Below are 18,662 nucleotides of genomic sequence, written 5' to 3'. Positions count from 1 at the left end.
ATTTTGCCTGCACACTGGGAGACCAGTTAAGTGGTGATTTACTTTCTGTATCATTTCTAGGTCTGGCGTAAGCCAAGACCTTTTCATTTTATTAAAATCATGTGCATACTATATTTACATAAAGGGGTTTTTACCCACTTCTCTTCATCCTTTGATCTTGTCTCGTGCCAATCACATTTTGCTTCTGCCCTCTACAGCATACAGCATGGGGGCAACAGGTCAGCCTTACAGGACGCTTTCTACCAGATGAGAGCACAGGGAACATTCCAGCTTTATCAGTTCCTGTCTCCTGTCAATACTATTGTAAATTCCCTTTGAATCCCTTTTGTTTAGCTGACTGCTGCCTTTTCACACCATACCAGCAGCTCACATGAACTCTGAGTATGAGCTCATGAGGCTACACAATCTTTGCAACCCTGTCTGTCATTCCTTATTTCTCTCATTCTTCCTTTCCTTCTTTCTCTCTTCTTCATTTCTTTCTTTCTTTTTTCTTTCTTTCTTTTTTCCTCTTTCCTTCTTTTCTTTCTTTCATTCCTTCTTTCTTTCTCTTGTGTCCTTCTCTCTTTCCTCTTTCTTCCTTCCTTCCTTCCCGTCTTTCTTTTTCATTCTTCCCCTCTTGCTTTCCTCTTTCTTTCTTCACCTTTCCTTACTTTCTAGCCTTCCTCTTTTCTTTGTTGCCTTCCTCTTTCTTTCTTTTTTGCTGTTCTTTCTTTACTGCCTTCCTCTTTCATTCATTCTTTCTTTCTTGCCTTCTTTCCCAAAGGCAAAAGTCTGGTGGCCAATGCCAGACCGATTAACTTTTTTTAAGTCTGTGTTAGCCAAGACCTGTTGATTTTACTAAAATTATGTGTATAAAACAGATAGCTAGAGGGGTATTCAGCCAGATCTTGTCTATTAGTCTGTGGTTTTGTCATTCTCATGTTACCTGCACCCACTCCAGCATGCATCAAGGGGCAATGTGTCAATCCACTTCAGCCTCTGGCTGACTTCACTATGTTTTACGGCTTGCTGCCCTTTCCCAAGGAGCACATCAACACACCAAGGTAGTTCCTTTTAATGCTAGGGAGTAATATGGCAATGTGTGCCTTTTTGAGACCAAAACAACATTTTTGCCTTTACCTAATGTATTTGTTTAGATTGGCGAAGGGCCTGCAGCTTCCCAGACAGTAGAGGTTTGCAAAAACCATTACAGAGCAAACCAAGAATTGCAAAGTGAGTGGTAGCCACCACCAGACTTAATTGGCTTTGCCAATGCTTGTTGTTATCAGGCTTGACAGAGCAGCTGTCGCCAAACAATTATATGAGTTTCACTACATAGCAGCATTCACTCTGCCCACATGCTGAAAGCCAGGAGAGCATGTTTTTGTTTTTTGAATATAGCTTATTTATTGCTTCTCCAAAATTACAGCATTCTTATGCAACAAATGACAGTACCCCACCTCTACTTAGGTCACCGGCCAGGATTCTGAGCCCCCGGCCCCTCATCTCAGAGGCGGCCACCACTTCACCCTCACAGTTGATCACAAGTCGCCTGCCCATTCGTCCCCTTCCTGTACAGCCATGTATCTGTCCTCCCACTCCTCCCTGTCACGCTGTTCACAGCAAACCTTTCTTATCCTCACTTGCCCAGCCATTCCAGATCCTGTCAATCATCTCAAGTTCAACACTGACAAGACTGAGATTCTTAGCTTCGGACACACAATTTTTACTTTCGACTTGAAAACTCATTGGCCCGGTGAGGCTCCTTCTCCTTCTCCAGCATTGAATCTTTCATAGATTCACATGCTTGAATCTTCCCCGTTGTCATGGTGGGAGTCACACGATATTTAAAATATAGCAGGATATAAGAAAATTCATATAGACCAATGCAAAGGGACCCAAGTTTTTGTTATCCCATTGTCATCTTTAAAAGGCCCAACTATCAGCCAATGAGACGCCAGCCCTGTGACCACAATCCCCTGCAGAGCCACCATACCTCAGATTCTAACGTCGTGTGAGAAGGAGTTTGCCTGAGCTCTGCTCCGTTTTCTCTGTTGGTGAACTTTTGACCCTACTATTTCCACTTCAGAACTCTCTGGAAAGGAAGAGGTATTGCTTTCTTCATATTGTGAAAAATGTCTGAGGGCTCTAAAAAGATATTATTTAGACCCTGCAGATCTTGTGGGAAGGCTAGACTGTTTTCTGAAGACCCCCACAAAGACTGCCTATAACACTTACATCCCAACCATGTACCCAGGGATTGTAAACATTGCAGGACTTTCTCTGCTAAGACATTAAAAGACAGAGAAGCACGTTTATTTCTGTGGCTACAGAAGAAGAAATCCAGGTCAGAGTCTGGTTCGGATGTTGAAGAGGCTCATTCTACTCCAGAGCGTAAAAGAAAGCTGGAGTCTGCTTCTACTAAAACTGACACCAAGAAGCCAAAAGTCTGTAAGACCAAAGGCAAATTGCCGGCTTCTCTGCCCTCTGTGAGCACTTCTCATTGGAAGTCTGCATTATCTTCCTCAGTGCCACATACTCCTCTTAAAGCATCTGTGGGAAAAAAGACCCCGTCGACGGGTAGCAAAATCGACGACAGTCAGTCCCTCACTGACTGTGTCAACGACGGCAACACCGATGACGGCGTTGTCGACAACAGGAGTTACAACCCCTACTACGTCGGCGACCACGTCGATGGCTGCCCCGACAACAACATCGTCGACGACAGCACCGTCGATGACACCGACGAAGGCACTATCGACGATGAAACATGCTTCGTCGACTCCCTCGACGATGACCTAGTCGATGACGACCTCGTCAACGATGGTATTTAAATCGCCAAAGATGCAAGGCTTGTCGACGACGATAACAATTAAAAGGATGCCGCCATCGACAACTTCGTCGACGGAGAGAAAAAAGAGCTCCATGTTTATGTTTATGTTTGGGGGATTTATGAAGCGCACGTTTACCAAAAGGTGTCTTGGCGCTACTGGAGGTTGGAAGCAGTCCCGGGTATACTCTAGCAGTAGGTTTGGGAGATCAGCCAAGTTTTCAGTTTTTTCCTGAAGCCAATGTAGTCTGACGTAAGTCTGATATCATTCAGTAGGGAGTTCCAGAGTTTGGGGCAGAGTATGGAGAAACGTGAGCCACCCATTCTCTTGCGCTTAAATCTAGGGGTTGTCAGCATATTCATTTGTGCAAATGAATTTAGGGCCCCTCTTGTGGAGCGCGTTGAAAATCATGCAGCCTGTCTTGAACATAGACCGCTGAGTCACGGGAAGCCAGTGAAGCTGCTTCATCAGTGGCTTAGTATGGCAGTGTCTCGTTGCTGGAAGAATAATCTGACCGCTTGGTTCTGAATCAGATGCAGTCCATGGGTTTGATTGGCCGGGAGACCCAAATAGATAGCATTGGCATAATCCAACCTGGACATAATCATGGCCAGCATGATCACCATACTTGCCTCCCTAGTAAAAAATCTCCTGATTTCCTTAAAAGTTCTTAGTTGATAAATGCATGAAGATGTTACCAGGCTGATCTGTTCGTGCATGGATAAGTTGGCGTCAATTTCGATGCACAGACTCTTGACAGAATTCTTAGGGATAGGTGAAGTACCTAATGCAGCCGGACAGTGTTCTGGCGTCCAATGGTGGAGTCTGTTATTTGAAATGACTATATCTGTTTTGTCAGAGTTTAGTTTGAGATGGTTGTGACTCATACAGTCTTTAATAAATAGCATGGTATTTCGGAATAAGGCCTTAGACTCCTCCGTTTCGTCTATCGGGAATATCAGCTGCATATCGTCTGCGTAATTTTCTACCTTCACCCTCCTGCTTTGGAGTGAGTGGATCGGGGGCAGATATAAAGGTTGAACAGGTGGGGGAGAGGGACGAGCCTTGAAGTACGCCGCAGGTGGTAATGACCCTGGCTGAATTAAAGAGTGCCAGCCTAACGGACTGGGTGCGGTCCGCCAGGAATGAAATCATCCAATCCAGGGCCGCGGCTCTCAAGCCTGCCGCTGCCATTCTATCCGCTAATATGGTGTGGTCCATGGTATCGAATGCAGCCGACAGGTCGAGCAGGACCAATGCCTGTGTGCACCCCTTGTCTGCTCTCTCCTTCAGGTCATCCACTACGCTTAAGATAAGTGTGACGGCCGGAAACCTGTCTGGTGAAAATCCAAGAATTTAGTCTCTTCGATGAAGGTACAAAGAAGTTTTGCTACGTGAGCTTCAAGTACTTTTGCAGGATATGGGAGGAGTGATATGGGTCTATAATTACTCCGTTGATTTGGATCTACTCCGGCTTTCTTTTGAAGCGGGAAGAGCACTGCCTCTTTGAAAGCACGTGGGACCACACATTGCTCCAGGGAAAGGTTGAGAAGGGCGAGAAAGGTATCTGAGAATTGTGCAAGAATGTCTTTTTGTATATTGGAACGACAGGGGTCTTTGGGGGAGCCATATTTTACCTTGATTCTCAATTCTGCAAGTCGATCTAAGGTAATGTTCTGAAAGCTACAAAGTGTTGCTGAGTTTGTAAATTGCTGATGTGATTTCAAATCCTGTGAACTAGGCGTAATGGTTTTCTGTATAGCCTTAATTTTGTCCACGAAAAAAGCGTTCAGATTGTCACATAAGGACTGGGAAGGAGTGATGGCTAGTGTGACACAGTCGGGATTGGAAAGTTCTTAAACTATCTTAAAGATGTCTTTGGATTTATTTTCAGAACTAAGAACACTGTTCGTATAGAAGGCTTTTTTTGCCTCCAAGATGGCAGCTTTGTAATCAGTTAGAGCCATTTCATATGTTTTCCTTTCTGCAGGAGAATAGCTTCTCCCCCATTTCCGTTCCGCCTGGCGGGTTTTAAGTTTTGACGATTTTAACTCCACGGTAAACCATTAGGAGGCCACGTCCCACCTCATACCTCTCTGTTTCCTTTGTAGAGGGGCATCAATCTCTTGCTTTTAATTGTCAGTTGGTGATAGCCGTCTCCGACTCATCAACATTTTTTGTTCTGGGTGGAAGTGTGGATTTCAGGGTGTTAAGAAACTTTGGCAGGCAGATACGGTTCCAATTCCTGGTCAACATTTTCGGGCCGGTCAAGGCTTTAACTAAATATAGACCACTTAATGTGAATTGTATTAAGTGGTGGTCTGACCAAACACATGGCTTGACAGTTAAGTTGTCAACCAAAAGGTTAGTGGTCCATAGGTGGTCTAATGCATGACCTTTGATGTGTGTGGGTTCAGTTATGTGTCCTTCTAAGTTTAAGTTAATCAGTAGGTCTGTGAGCTCCTTAGAACCCCGACTCCCCCCTTCCTCGGTAAACCAACAATTCAGGTCACCGATTAAGAGGATTTTCGTATAATCTATGGTTAAAGGGGTCAAATAGTTAGCCAATTCAGTAGTGAATTCCCCCATTGCAGTGGGGGGGGTCTATAAATCAGGATGCTCACCAATGTGGATGTTGGGAAAATCAGCTTTAGTGTGAGGCTATCCACCGAAGCCACTTCTAATGGGGCAATGGAGGTAACCGAGAGATCTGTTTTTAACAGCTGCTGCTACCCGCCTCCACTTTTAACATTGGAGTGTTTCACAAACTGCTGGAGCAGGACTCAAAGAGGTTTGACTTACCTCTTCCTGTGAAACAGGCAGACTGTTTTGTATACGATTTTAAGGATTCCGCTAGGAAATCAATTCGGGCCATTCCAACGGTGAACTACATCTGGGAAGAAGGTATAAAAATTATGAAAAGTCTGGCTTCAGTACCTGCAGTAGTTCTGAGAATGGATAAGAAATATAAGGCTCTGGAATCGTCTCCGGCATGTCTAATCGGTAATCCAAGACCCAAGTCGGTTGTCATGCATGCAGCCCAGAGGCGCTCTAGGAATCCTGAGGCTACATGTTCTGTTCCTCCCTATAACGATGGTAGAAGGCTGGTTGGTACAGGAAAGCTTTTTGCAGTGATGGCGGCCACTTCCATCAAGCCATCAAATGCCATATTAGGTCGGTATGACCAGCAAATGTGGTCTGATTTGACACCTTTCCTAGATCATCTTCCAGACGATAAGAAAGAAGAGGGAACGCAGATACTACAAGTGGGGGCTAGGGCAGCCTCTGAGATGATTGATATGGCCATGGACATCTCATTAGTGGCATTTAGACAGATGACAGGAGCAGTCACTTTACGCAAGCAAGGCTGGCTTAAAGCCACTTCTTTTCGTCCGGAGATTCAAGCTAAGATTGTCGACATGCCCTTTGATGGTGAAAATCTATTTGGAAAGCATATAGATGATGCTCTTCAAGGGATTAAGGCTGATACGGACACGGCACGCTCACTAGGCACACTACAACAAAAGCTGTTTCAGACCTTTCGAGGTAGAGGAGGAAGAAGCCAATACCAACAAAGGATGTCTTTTGAGTCCTATAGATACCAACCTTACTAGCAACAGGCTTATTGCCAGTATGCAAATCAGCAGCAGTATTGATCACCTAATGTGCCCTACCAACAACAGGCGGCCAGAAGAAGAATTCCAGCATGGGGAAAGTCACAGGACAGTGGTAGACGTCAGTGACACTCTCAGGGCACCACCCACCACCCACCTCGTTACGATACAAACCTCATCAGAACCACTACCTCGCTCAATATTACGAATATAGCATGTTACAACGCGTGCTTTTACTATGTGGTAGGTTACAACGCAATGCCATTACTATGCAAGTCATTACATCAACTTGCAGTAGATGGCGTTGTAACATTAGGAATGTATAATTTACTATTCCAACTCCAGCCTACGCAACAGTAGGGAAGGTGTTGGAATAGTAAATTATACTAATCCTTATGTTAGAGCGCAATCTACTGCAAGTCAATGTAGTGACTTACGTAGTAATGGCATCGCATTGTAGCAACGTGTTCGTTGTAACGACTGCATTGTAAAGGCATCGCGGTCTAATGACCGTGATGTAAAGGTTGTTTCCCCAATATTACCAGCAATGGCTAGCAATAACCTCGGCCAAATGGGTTGTTAGACATTATTCATCAGGGACACACCCAAGAGTTGGTTCAAAAGTCTCCTGCCCGTCCTCCCATCCCCAAGAAACATCAACATCTGACCTTCCCAAACAAGGAGATCGCAGATCTTCTTCTGAAGGGGGTGATATAGGAGGTTCCTCAGCAACATCGAGGAAAAGGATTCTACTCGCATTTTTTCCTAATAAAGAAAGAACAAAGTACCAAATGGAGGCATGTAATGGATCTAAGGGGTTTGAACGAGTATATCAAAAAACAACTCTTGAGAATGCTATCGCTTAAAGAGATTCTCCTAATGCTAAACAGAGGAGACTTTATGACATCATTAGATCTCTTGGATGCGTACTTTCATGTCCCTATGCACGTCAAACATCGACGTTATCTAAGGTTCAAGGTGGCGGGCTGCCACTATCAGTTCAATCAATTCCCTTTGGTCTCCGGTCAGCGCTGAGGGTGTTCACAAAGTGCATGGCGCCAGTGGTGGCTTTTCTGAGGCAGCAAGGACAGCAGGTCTATCCTTATCTCGACGACTGGCTAGTAAAAGGACCTAAATACCACTCTGCTCAAAACTCCTTAAGAGCTTGTCGTCAGCTATTCAAAACACTAGGTCTAAGAGTCAATGTGGAAAAATCCTCCCTGGTACCGTCACAAACTTTATAGTTTCTAAGGGCAGTGTTAAACACAAGAGAGGCAAAGGCATGCCCATCAGAAGAACGCTTTAAAAAAATCTTAATTTTGGTGTCTCGGATACAAAGAAAAGAGTCAGTTTCAATGAGGATGTACAAATCTATGCTGGGGATGCTCTCAACCTGCATTGCACTGATTCTAAATTGTCGGCTTCACATGAGGCCACTTCAGGAACAACTCGACCTACAATGGATACAGGCTCATGGATCATTTGAGGATCTCGTTTCTATCACTCCACAAATAAGGAAAGCTCTGTCATGGTGGGGGGTAAGAGCGAATCTTTCTACAGGACTACTATTCGAGCCTCATCCTCCCAGTTTCATAATGACAACAAACGCATCTTTGCAGGGGTGGGGAGCACATCTACAAGACCTGGAAATTCAGGGTCACTGGACCTCTCAGGAGGCACTGATGCACATCAATTTGCTAGAGCTAAAAGCTGTGTTTTTAGGTCTAGAAGCATTTCTCCCCAGAATCCATGATTCCCCAGTTCTAGTGAGAACGGACAACACTACCACTTTGTTTTACCTGCTCAAGCAGGGAGGAACAAGGTAACAAATATTATCCTCTCAAGAAATGTGGCAGTGGCTTCTAAAACACAATATCACTCTACAGATACAACATGTTCCAGGAGTCCACAACACGTGGGCAGACTCCCTAAGCAGGTCTTCAAGCCTATGACACGAATGGGAGTTAGATCGCCATCAGACTCTGCAAATATTCGAACAATGGGAAACTCCAGGTTTGGACCTATTTGCAACATGAGAAAACAAGAAATGTAAAAGGTTTGCGAGCAGATTCCCTCAAAAGGGTTCATGGGGAATGTTCTTCAGCTACAATGGACGGGAATGTTTGCCTACGCATTTCCGCCGTTCCCTCTAATTCTGAAAGTGCTACGCAAGATGAAATCAGAAGTGTGTCATCTGATCCTCATAGCACCAGCAAGGCTGAGACAGTTCTGGTTCACGGAAGTTTTGCGAATGTCTGTATCCCCTCATATTCGATTTCCCCTGTGCACGATCTGATATCCATGAGCAAGGGGCAAGTGGTGCACCTACAGATAGGATCTCTGAATTTGTCAGCTTGGAACCTTATGACCAGGAATTTCAATCCCTAAATATTCCTCAAGACTGTCGAGATATTCTCAGTCATTCAAGAGCAATTTCCACCAATAAAACGTATGCTGCAAAATGGAAGAGGTTCTGCCAGTGGTGTGTGGATCACTCTATACCCTTTACAGTCAATGCCAGATCAAATACTGCCATATGTTCTGCATCTAGCCAAAACACGCTTAGCCCATTCATCTCTTCAGGTGCATTTAGCTGCAATCTTGAGGTACCGGAGAAAACCGGGACAGGCATCTCCTTGGTCTGCCAGAAGAGTTTATGAAAGGACTCTTCAGAGAATACCCACCAATAAAGCGTCCAGCGATTCCCTGGCAACTCAACACAGTTCTCGCACAGCTGATGAAGCCACCGTTCAAATCTATCCATAAGGCTGAGATATAGTTTGTGTCCTGGAAAACGGCACTATTGCTGGCCCTAACCTCGGCCAGGAGAGTCAGTGAAATACAAGCCTTTTCAATTTCTGAACCCTTTATGCAATTCAAGAGGGATAAGGTGGTGCTGAGAACAAATCCAACGTTCATTCTGAGGGTCCCGTGTTCATTCCATCTGAATGAACCTATTGTTCTACCTACATACTTTCAGGAGCCAACCTCTAGCGGAAAGATCCCTTCACACGCCAGACATTACTTGAGCTTTTACATTGAAAGGACAAAGACTTTTCGAAAATCTGACCAATTACTGATTTCTTTTGCCCCTCCCAGGAGATCTAGAAACAGTATATCCCGATGGATATCTTCAGCAATTGCCTTTTGCTACGAGAAGGCAAGAAGACATGGAAGATGGCTACTTCTGCTGCATTGTTCGCGGGAGTGTCGCTTCCGGACATCTGTAGGGCAGCAACATGGTGTAATGTCCATACCTTTACCAGGCACTACTGTTTGGATACAGCGTGGAAAGGAGATTCGGCGGTGGTACAAGCTGTGCTCCGTCGATTGTTCCATTAAGGTACTTCTTAAGGCTTGTATGACTGTATATACATAAATAAATGTTATGATTGCTTACGTATATAGTTAAGTGTATAACTAGTCTTTGGTGTTTTAACTTTTGGGACAGACAAACTGCTGTTTTTTTTCTTCCACTTGAAGGTTATAAAAAGTGGTTATTTGGTCTTAAGGAGAAAAGGGCTCATGCCCTTAAAACACTTTTCTGAAAGTTATGTACTGCTTACTATTCTGATTCAAGCACGTAAATCTATGAAAGATTCAATGCTGGAGAAAAACAAGTAACTTACCTGTACACTGTGGTTCTCCAGTATTGATATCTGTCATAGATTCACAGGCGGCTCGCCCGCCTCCCCGTTTTAAGGTGAACCACTTTTACCTCATGATGGGAAGCCTGGACTCACACTTGTGCTTAAAATCTGAGGTATGGTGGCTCTGCAGGGGATTGTGGTCATAGGGCTGGCATCTCATTGGCTGACAGTTCGGCCTTATAAAGATGACAATGGGTTAACAAAAATGTGGTTCCCTTATGTACTGCATTTGCCATTTTCACGTGCTAAACTGCATGTTGACCTCGATTCCATGTGATGCTCTGATCTTCCATTTTGTTGTACTGCATTTCCAGGATCCTCCATTTTGTTTTACTGCATTTCCATTTTGTGCTGCTTTGACCTGTAGTTACACTTCAGCAGTAACATAAACATGTTTTTCACGTAAACCAGTACGAGCTGGTGCAAGACATACCTCGTGAGGTTATTTTGTACCTTAAGCTTGTTTTTGTGCATTCTATGCTTATCTCCAGGACAGAGGGAGGATGCGCTGTGCAAGGCTCTCCAAGGTCGGAGACAGGGAAAGGAATGTCTTTTGCCTCGGCGCACCCAAGCAGAATCTGGCCAGGTCTGTATGGGTGGATCTGACGCAGAGATGCGACCAGCACCTATGATGGATAGATGGGCGAGAATGCCTGCTAGAGGGTTCTCGAACGTGTTGATTTAACTATAAAAAGCGGTGTCTGTGGGGTGGAGCTCAGGAACTCAGTCTTGGAGTGGACGCACTCGCTGGACAACTTTGGTGCCCGGAGAGATTACTTCCTGTGCCCCAGTCTCTACAGGGTTCCCGACTTGGTGTTTTCGGTGCTTGGCCAGGGATGTTGAAGACTCCGGTGCAGACGCATCTGGTGAGGTGCTTTGTACATTAACTATTTATATATCTATATTCAAGATCTCATACTTGTATATATATAGTGTGGTGTATTCATTGTTTCACTTGGTGCCTAAGAACTTACTAGCTTCAGTGACTTATTGCCCTTGTCTACAATACTAATAAAGCTCATTTTACCTACAGAGGAGTGTTGGAGTTTCTGCGTAAGTAAGTGGTGTGCGTAAGTTTAGATTACGCAAGTGGGCAAGGCAATACACCTTAGCATTGGTCTATATGAATTTTCTTATATACTGCTATATTTTAAATACAGCGAAACTCCCACCATGACGACGGTGAAGATTCAAGCATGTGAATCTATGAAAGATATCAATACTGGAGAACCACAGTGTACAGGTAAGTAACTTGTTTTTTACGCCCAAACTGAACTAGTGAAGAACCTGGGTGTGAAGATCAACAAACAACTGACTTTACAAACCCCCAAACATTTGGTAGTTGGTGCATGTTTTAGTCTGCTGCGCACAGCCAAAAAAGATACTGCAAGTCATCTCCTTACCTGTTAGGATCACGGTTCTTCTGGCTCCGGTGATGTCTCAACTGGATTATGCTCATGCCCTTTATGCAGGACTCCTACAATATCTACTGCAGAAACTTCAAATTGTTCAGATCGCTGCTGCTCACCTGGCCTAACATGTACCTAAGCGAGCCTCTATCACTTCTTATCTGAAGAACTTGCATTGGCTTCCTGTCAGAAATAGGATCTTGTTTAAGACCTTGACCCTTATGCATAGGGTGCTGCACCCTTCTGACCCAGATTATCTGTCTTCTAGAGTTCAATTCTACTCTCCCTATAAATCTCTGCACTCTTCTCATGGCTAACTGGCTAAAGCTCCAAGGGTAAAACAAGCTATATCCGGCGGCAAATCTTTTTCCCTCCCGATACCTCAAGCTTGAAACAAATTGCCTGTGAAACGCCACCAATTGAACAATGAACAATCGTTTAGAAAGCAACTATAAACTTGGATGTTCACTCGCTAATGAGCTCTAGCCTAATTTTTCGGACTCATATTTCCCTTGCAGCACCAGGACAATCCTTGGAGTAGCCATGCACTTTAGAAAGCTCTCCATTCATTTACTCATTTATTCATATATCACCCTTTCCTGTGTGTAACAAATATCAATTTCACGTTCCCAATATCTCACCACCGGTACCCCTGAGGATCCACATTTGTGGGTTCCCCCTTCCCAGTACGCACAGAGATTTGGACAATCCCAAAACCCTTCATCTGGAACTCTACAGATTTTATGTAAGAGGACCCTGGTACAGTATACATGATGTAGGATCTTGAGCTGTATCAATCTATAACAGCCCTTAGTTGCTATCACTGTGGAAAACTGCAGCACATCCCCCAATCCTCAACCTTCAATTCTCCCACATGCCCCTGCCATCTAAACCTCAGTGGTTCTAAGTCCCCCTGCGTGTTTCTCAGCAGAGTCTGATAGGTGAGAGAGGTCACCCTGGTAAGCACTAGCCCAACCAGCAATCTATACTCCAGGAGTGAAGTCTTTATAATGTCCTTACCAGGTAGGATTGCCATCCTCAGTGCATGCCGCAATTGGAGGTACTTAAACACTTGGGAGGGTGGCATCTCATATCTCACCCTAAGATGGTCAAATGCTACCACCCCATTTGCATCCGCACGTCCACCAGTGTACTGATCCCCATCTCATCACATTTTTGGAAGCCGCAAAGGCGCGACACCTCCCCTAACCACTTGCCCAGGCACAATGGGGTCCTATTGTGAGGCACCCATGCCAATCCATTCCTCTATTCAGCCTGTGCTAAACTGGCACCACTGTCTTTGCTGCTGGGGGGGAGGGGGCGGGGGCAACCTCAGGCATTTTTTCGACCATATAGAGCATGCAAGTACCCCCCCCCCGCCGATCCAGGCAAGAAGCCGGGTCATCTACCCGTGTCTATGCCCAGCAATTGATCATACTGACCTGTGCCACCTCATAGTAGTGCTTAACACTAGGTAGCACTACGCCCAGTGCTTTAAATTGGCCGGTACTCACAGGTACTGAGTACCGGCACTTCTTGTTTTTACCAAGTTGAATACCGGCACTTCTCCAGTGCCAAGGAGAGTACCGGTACTCGGATTCATAAGGTAGGCACTGGGCCGATGCCTGAGGGCTAGCTGTGGTCCGTTTATTTGGCAGCATTTTGTCCGTTTTCGCGTCTGTCTGTAACATTCAGCCGAACGGCCAGCTGCAGGGGCAAGTCTGCCTCTGCTCCTAGATGGAAGCTCTCATTGTCCTCAACCGCCCCCCTGCGGGGCCTCCATACTGGGTCGTTAGTGTATTGCACATTGGCTGCCAGGGGCTCAGTGATGTGTGCAGCCTGAATGGGTGGGAGGGAAGAGAGCCTGCATAAGTGACCATGACTTTTTAACCGCTTGGCCTCCCACTGAGACAGACAGAGATGGGGAAGACATTGAGACAGCTATGGAAAGAGTAAGAGAGGCACGGAGATGGCAGATTAGAAATAGAGTGATAGTAGAGGATTATAGGATACCTTTGGGGTAAAGAGAGTGGGACAGTGAGAGAAATGGATACAAATGGGAGAGAAGTGAGTGGGGGAGGGATCGAGAGATTAGAGATGTGAAGATTGACAGAAAGTATTTGTCTGCTTGTTTGTGTGTGTTTGCCTGGTTGTGTGTATGATTGTGAGTGAGAGAAAAACTAAATCAGAGAGGAAGAAAATCAGGACAGCCAGGAGGTATTTGAAAAGAAATGTGTCTAATGGTTGTTATTAATGATGCTTTGTCAGTCTCTCTCGTCCTGGTGCACATTGATTCTTAGCTAGAAAGGGCTAATAGTACTGTTGATGGCTTGGCTGCATTCGGGTGAAGAAGCTCCTTGCACTGTTTCCAGAAGTACTTCACACCACCCTTTATTAGCATATGTACCTGTTAATCTGCACATATGGAAAGTTTGAGACAACTATCAAGGGCAATGCAAGGGCAAAATGAATAAGCAATAGAAGTGTTTTCTATCATCATGTCTCACCCCGCCTCTAACCCCGCCCACTAGCCACGCCCCTAACTAAATTTAATGAGTACCTGCACTTATTTTTTTCCATTTAAAGCACTGACTACGCCCCCTGATACGCAGAGCACTGAAGAGTGGACAACACTATCTTTGGGGAATACATCTGCCACAATGACGTTTTCAGCAGTGCATCGACTGCCTTAAAAAGTCTTTGAGAATTTGAAACAGTTTTTTTTTAATTTTATACGTAAAGTGAGGCAAGGCCATGATTTTAAATAGCGCCGCTCTACCCATCAAGGAAAGCGATACTCCCCAGTGCCCAACATATGACTTCAATCTCAGAAGCAGTGGTGCGAGATTATCCACATAGTGGGAGTCCTCATCTCTGGATAACCATAATCCCAAATATTTAAAAGTCCCCTTTTCCATCCTGAGCGACATGGGAAGGCTGTGTCCCACCCTCCACATGTCCACTGCTAAGATCAAGCATTTCCTCCAACTAATCTGCAGCCATGAGTACTTCCAATAGATTGAAAATATTTAGCCCACCCTTCCCAGAATCTGATCAGGGTCGACCAGGTATAGTAGCACGTTATCGGTATAAAGAAAAGATGTGATCCTCCCGGGGATCCCACCTTCAATCTGTGCATCCACTCGCACCCACTCAGCCAGGGGCTCCAAAGCCAGCGAAAACAACATCAGTGATAGAGGGCAGCCCTGTCATGTCCCCTTCCGATTCGGGAAGTCCGGGATGAGGACCTCATTTACCTTAAGCCCGCACTGTAGGATTCATTTAGAGTAAGCGTACCCAGCCCAGAAATTTCTGCCCGAATCCCATCTTTTCCAAGACTGCAAATATTTAGGACCTTACGGGCGTCGAGGGAGACCACCCTCACTGGCACCCCTACCTCTTTTGCAGCTGCAATATTGTTTTGTAGTCTCCGAAGATTGAGTCTCATAGATCTCTGTGGCATGAACCCATTCTGGTCTGTATGGAACAAATCCTGAAACACTGCACTTAGTCTATTAGCTAAAGCCTTAGCTAAAAAATTTGTATCAACATTTAGAAGGGAAATGGTCTGTAGGAATCCCATCCATCCAGCGTTTTTCCCGGCTTTAGGATAGGAATCACTGTTGCTATCCTCAAATTTTGTGGAGGTTCGCCTCTCTCATGGGTGTCCATGTACATCTTGTGCAGCGGGGTAGGATTTTTGCGAATAATCTCCTCAGGAGCGCCACTGGGAGTCAATTTGAACCTGGGGCTTTCCGAGCCTGGAACTGTGTGAGGGCCGTTCGGATCTCACCTTCCAACAAGTCATCTTTGAGCTCCAGCGCCATCTCTCTCACCAGGTTCCTAGAGCAATCCCTGAGAAAATCCCTCAGCTATGATCTCTGACTAGCCGGGTTCTCCAAATAAAAATCCCATAAGTAGTCCGCCATGACCCCCGCTATGTTGTCACTATCCCACACCCTGACCCCTGCCAGGCCCATGATCTTGCTGATGTGTGATCTCACTTAATCTCCTGTTGCTACCCATGCTAAGTGCTTGCCCACATTGTCTACTTCATATGTCTGTCTCTGTTGACCAGGCATGTCTGTCACACCTTATCGGTCACAAAGGCTCAATATTCCTCCCGTACCAGCTTCTGTCTAAGCTCTTCCTTTGGTGTCTGGGCATGCCTATCCTTTAGGAGTCGGATATCTCTCTCCTGCTCCATCTTTCGTTTGTTCCCCACTTCTACTGAAATTATCTCCCCCTTACTGTAACATTATAGGAATCCCACAGGGAGGCTGTGATGCTTGCTGCCTCTGCATTTTCTGTAAAGTACAAGTTTGTGACCATGGTGGGCCTTGACATCTCCATTGGGGATGTCAGCTGCCATCCACCACATGCCCAACCCTCTAGAGCACGGGATGGTCAAGGTAATTTCCAGGGGGGGATGATGCAAAATTTATCTCGCCTTAAAGGCCGCCTTTGTCAGTGTAGGGAGACTGAAGGTGGGTGTAAAGAAATGATTTGGGAATGAGTATAATGAGCCCCAGAGTAATAGGTGTACCCACTGTCTTGCCCGTCTAGGGATCTCCAAACATCCTTAAATCCCAACTCCCAAACAAACCCTTCCAATTTCCCCAATGGGCTTACTGTATCAGTCGAACATATTTGCGGTTAAGCTGTGGGTCCATGATCATATTTGAGTTGCGTCCCAAGAAAGTTGTCGCCTGCAGGACTTCTGCCATAATGCAGCTCAGTAGTTGGAGCATTTCCTTCTGGAGCCCAGGGGGGATGCACACATTACTCAAAGACAGTGTTTCAACCTCCGAGTCCCCCAAGACCACTACATACCGGCCCAAGACATCCATCCACACCTTTGTCACCGCAATCAGTAGCATTTTTTTTACCAATGTTGCCACCCCTCTTTACCCTGTAGTGAACCCTGCGTCTCGCACTACCTTATATTTCCCACGCCCTAAAGCAGGTGCATGATTCTCCCTCATGTGTGTCTCCTACAGGAAAATCACATCATTTGAGTACCATGTGAGTTCCTTCTCCACCAGCCCACGCTTAATTTTATGGCCCAGCCTATTGACATTCGAGGTTAACAATTTAGGATTACGTGTACCCATTCCCGCTGATATTGATCATGCAGCCCCCTCGTGCTGTTCCCCTTAAATCTCGATGACCTCCCTGACTGTACCCCAACAACACAAAACATACCAAAATGTTGAACATTGCCTCAACTCTTACCCCACCCTACCCTACCGTGCCACGACCGTACAACTGGCTGCCACCCCTAATTCCCGGGATGTGATTACCCCATTCACACAAAACCTGTTTCAATCCTCATCGATTACAAATGTGCTGAATTCTGCATCAATGAGGCAGGGTCTGTGAGGCATGGTAATAATCCTTCCCAACTCCGACCTCTCCATTCTTCTCCTTAGTCTTTTCTAGGCAGGGAAGGAGTCAACCTCTGCTCCTGTCCCTAGAGCCACCATGGGCCCCAGCTCATCTCCAACGATTTCCTCTAAAGTCATTGGTGTTACCACCAGTGGCAGTGTCCCCTCCTCCCCTCCGAGGCCCCGGTCTCTGATGTCTCCTCACCAGAGTCCTCCACACTGCCCCATAGAGCATCCCACCTGGTGCCCAAGTTCCTGCTCCATTGCTGGTGAAGTGCCTCCTCTACTTTCAGACTCTGCCTGACCACTGGTCGGCTACAGGGATGATCTCCTCCGTGGTCGATGGCACTGTTTAGCTTCCCGCTGTTCTGACGTCATCTGGTCTTCCTGCACCTTGGGGACTGAGTATCCACTCTCATGTCTCCGCTGGTGTAGAGGAAAAGTAAATTTCGCTGTCCAAGGTAATGCAGAGTCTGGCAGGAAAAACAGAGCATATTTTATGTCCAAGGTTTTGAGATGCTTCTTGACAGTCAAGAATATTTGTCTTTGCTTCTGCACCACTGTGGCGTAGTCCAGATAAATATTAACTGTGGCCCCCTCCACTTGCCAGGGCCCATGTGCCCTAGCCCTTTGCAAGATCGCATCCCTATCTCTGTTGCTCAGGAGGTTTGCCTCCACTGCCCTGGGAGGGGCCCCAGGTACCAGTGGTTTCCCCGGAACCCTTTGAGCAAGTGCCACCCTGAACCATTTAGAGGGCTTCTCCTCCAGGAACACCGTAGTGAGCCAATCCTCCAGAAACAGTTCCATGAACAGGCCTGCTGCACTCACCGAGAGGCCGACCACCCTAACATTGTTTCTTCGGGAACCCCCATCACTGCTCTTCCTCCACAGCACTGTCAGTTTTTTTTCTAACTGAATAATGCCGATGTAATGATCCAAAACTGTTGGGTGAGTTAGCGCCAGAGTTTTTTTCCAATTTTTTTTTATTTGATTTTAAAAACAGGCAACAAAATGGCATGAACATGTGCCCATGGCAAGCAACCATATGCCCATGGAATAAACAGTGCGCGAAAGCACAAGTGAAAACCTGGAAGTATCAGGTATCAGAATAGGATATATCATTGGTTTTGAGCATGTGGGGCCTCATTTCCATTATCCAACATCTCCAAATCATAATATTTAAGCCACTCACCCCAAAACTTATAGAATTTGTGTCAGCACACTCGACTTTTGTAAGTGACTTTTTTCTGCTGTCATGTATAGGTCCATCCCCCCTCTCCATTCTGCCATCGACACCACTTCAGGAGCGCCCTAGTGTTTCGCCATGTCCCTTTTCACCCACTAGTCCTAGGTTGCACAAGAGGAGTTTCGCTCGTGGGACATCCACATTATTGGGTATACCAAGGACATACTTGGGCTCTACAGGCAACGTAGCCCCTACCACATTGCCCCGCTCATGTATTATCATTGGCAATATGATTGTATGGCAGGGGCAGGTCCACAGATTATGAAGGAAGTCTACCCTCAGCCCCCTACACTGCAGACACTCTGGGGAAATCGCTCTCCCAATTCTGTGTAGATGTTTCTGGTCAAAATACATTTGATGAAGAATCTTGATTTGGATAAGCCTCAGTCTGGATTTAACTGCCACTTCTTTTGGGTGCATCAGAGCTGCCTCCCAACCTAACTAACCTAGCTCCCCCAATTCAGATTCCCATTTATCCCTAAACTTCTTCAAGGTAACAGGTACATTATTAATAATAGTCTTGTTGACAAAAGAAACCGACTTTTC

Source organism: Triturus cristatus, chromosome 4_2, assembly GCF_964204655.1.
Source record: "Triturus cristatus chromosome 4_2, aTriCri1.1, whole genome shotgun sequence".
Taxonomy (NCBI): domain Eukaryota; kingdom Metazoa; phylum Chordata; class Amphibia; order Caudata; family Salamandridae; genus Triturus; species Triturus cristatus.
This window is presented reverse-complemented; position numbering follows the sequence as displayed.